The 3001-nt window shown below is 44.5% G+C and overlaps 1 pseudogene; it reads left to right on the top strand.

The window, feature by feature from the left end:
• Positions 1-2298: 2298 nt before the first annotated feature.
• On the top strand, positions 2299-2415 carry LOC124723293 (annotated as a pseudogene).
• Positions 2416-3001: the final 586 nt, after the last annotated feature.

The raw sequence follows: 3001 nt of genomic DNA, 5'->3' as shown, positions 1-3001 counted from the left end.
CATGGTAGAAGTCGTACTTGAGTTTGAGTAGCATGATATAGTGAACTGAAGTTCATGTCTTGGCATCAAACTCCTCTGATCGGAACACATCTGGAAAAAATAGGTGAACTGTCTCTGATACCTCGGGAAACCTTTCAAGAACTTGAATCCATGCCACGCATAATCGCTACTCTATTGCTTTCCAAAAGTGAACCATCATGTAATTAAGCAAGAGGTCATAGTGTTTTCGCTCACCAGTACATAAAGCACTTTACATAAAACACAGGTTACGAACTGGTAAAATATGTATATAAAATAGCATGGATTGCCTGAAGAGGCCAGTCAGGGAAGTAAAGCAGCTCAATTTTTGAAACTCTGTGTGCATTTTTGTTCCACCGATGAACGTTTTTCTTGGCTCTTGAAAGGTTACACTAATTTTCAGAAGCAAATTGCTCCCAAACATGTGCCAGAAGTGGACAGATTAATACTATGTTCTCTGGAGTCCGCATATGTCAACAGTCAGCAGTTCCTGAGTTCCGTTTCAAAATTTTAAACAGGTATCGCGAGCGGAGTCCGTGACCACTAAGACTATAAACCACTCCCTGACTTTGCTTCAAGTTGATCAATTTTAGTCTTTCCCTGACATCAGGTATTACACCACGAACTCTTGTAGCTTTGGTCACTGAGGATCACTCACGATGTCATTTGCTTATCTACCATACTTCGGACTGCCTTTGTTCGCCATTCTGGAAACTGTAATTTCATAGACCCTGATGTGTCCACTCTCTGTAGCCAGCACGACGCGGCCATGGTATTTCACTGTTCTATTGGACATACTCCTAACATCAAAAGAGGGTTTCAGCCGTTGTAGTCTTGAATGTTCCGCATATTCTTAGGAGAACCCTTCGTTGCTTTGTTCAAGTGGTTCGTCGGAACATACTTCATTGTTAGAACTGTAACTCCGTAGGCTGTCACGTTACCCCTGACAATGGGCCGACCGGTGGCGTCTAACTGTCGAAAGTCATCCTTAACTGAGATGCAGTTCAAAATTTTTTATACATACCATGTAAAATACGTTGTAATTCAGCCGAAATGGAAAACGCTTAAGCCATCTAGCTCGTTTAGATAAAATTAGCGGAAAAAGAATTTTTTCGTGTCAATCTTAGCGATAACGAAAACACAGAACTATAACCTTGTCTCCTGTCCTTAAGATGGTTTATTTGCCTACTGAGTGATAACTTATCTGTTTCTAATGAGAGGCAGGAAAAAACAAATATCGTTACGGCGTACGCTGCTAAGTACGACGAGCAGAGGTAACCGACCATTGAAGTTCTTCTTCATTTAGTTAACAGAAAACACTAGCAAATACTGGTTAGAAGAAAAAGCCTAATTTAAAGACACTTTGCATAAGTAACTACGAAGAACATTTACAAAGCATGTGAAGGTACAGGGAAAAATTGGTACCTACATGTTATCTGAATTGGGCAATGAGAAAAATCACACTGTTCGCGAGTGGATGCTGAATGTTGCCTAAGGGTCCGAGAAATTCGGAGAATATCGTATGTCACACTCATTAAAATATTTTGAGCTGTTAAATGGTTCAAATGGCTCTGAGCACTATGGGACTCAACTGCTGTGATCGTAAGTCCCCTAGAACTTAGAACTACTTAAACCTAACTAACCTAAGGACATCACACACATCCATGCCCGAGGCAGGATTCGAACCTGCGACCGCAGCGGTCGTGCGGTTCCAGACTGTAGCGCCTTTAACCGCTCGGCCACTCCGGCCGGCTTGAGCTGTTATGCCGAGGTCAGATGAGTTTTATGTTGAAACCGAACGTTTCGTTCCTGTCTGCGGAGGACATCTTCGAGAGGCTTTTTAGCTTTTTCGAAAGTCCAAGGAACACACTAGCTCGCTAGTGATTGACGCAAAATTTCGTTCCTGAGTCCTCTAGCGCAGAGGCGTGACGTCAAATACTTTGAAAGTTCAAGTTCTAATGGCCATCGTCTATTTCTCTTGTCCACTTTTGTTATCATGTTATCACTCCATGGTACAAGACTGGTACACATCTTCTTCAGTATCGGAGTGTAGATACCGATTAGTTGCACGCACTCTTCCCTCTAAACAAAATTACTAGATGTCTTGAACGTTGACCCTAAATAAAGAAAACTGTGAGGCCATCCATAAGCGTGCTAGAAAGAATTCGTTAAACTTCGGTGATACGTTAAGTCAAACAAATATAAACTCATGTTCAGAAAAAACGTAACGCCTTGATCGTTCATATTCACAGGATATGTATATTAGTACGTTCTTCAAATGGCAACGGCCTTGCCGCAGTGGATACACCGGTTCCCGTGAGATCACCAAAGTTAAGCGCTGTCGGGCGTGGCTGGCACTTGGATGGGTGACCATCCAGCCGCCATGCGCTGTTGCCATTTTTCGGGGTGCACTCAGCCTCGTGATGCCAACTGAAGAGCTACTCGACCGAATGGTAGCGGCTCCGGTCAAAAAAAGCCATCATAACCACCGGGAGAGCGGTGTGCTGACCACATGCCCCTCCTATCCGCATCCTCAATGAGGATGACACGGCGGTCGGATGGTCCCGATGGGCCAGTTGTAGCCTGAAGACGGAGTGCTTTATGTTCTTCAAATGGTTCAAAAGGCTCTGAGCACTATGGGACTTAACATCTGAGGTCATCAGTCCCCTAGAACTTAGAACTACTTAAACCTAACTAACCTTAGAACATCACACACATCCATGCCCGAGGCAGGATTCGAACCTGCGACCGTAGTGGTCACGCGGTTCCTGACTGAAGGTCCTAGAGCCGCTAGGCCACATCGGCCTGCTAGTATGTTCTGCAGAAATTATTAGCACTTGAACTACGTCGGCCCTCGGGTTCAAGAGCAACACCGAAATCGTGACGCAACACCCCCTACCGGTAAAATGTACCTGCGGTTCTCGTTGTTGCTATCAACCGTAGGTAATGGATCGGTGTGGCTTGAACAGGCGTGCAGGATGCC

The sequence above is a fragment of the Schistocerca piceifrons genome, chromosome X (genome assembly GCF_021461385.2).
Source record: "Schistocerca piceifrons isolate TAMUIC-IGC-003096 chromosome X, iqSchPice1.1, whole genome shotgun sequence".
Classification (NCBI taxonomy): domain Eukaryota; kingdom Metazoa; phylum Arthropoda; class Insecta; order Orthoptera; family Acrididae; genus Schistocerca; species Schistocerca piceifrons.
This window is presented reverse-complemented; position numbering and strand designations above follow the sequence as displayed.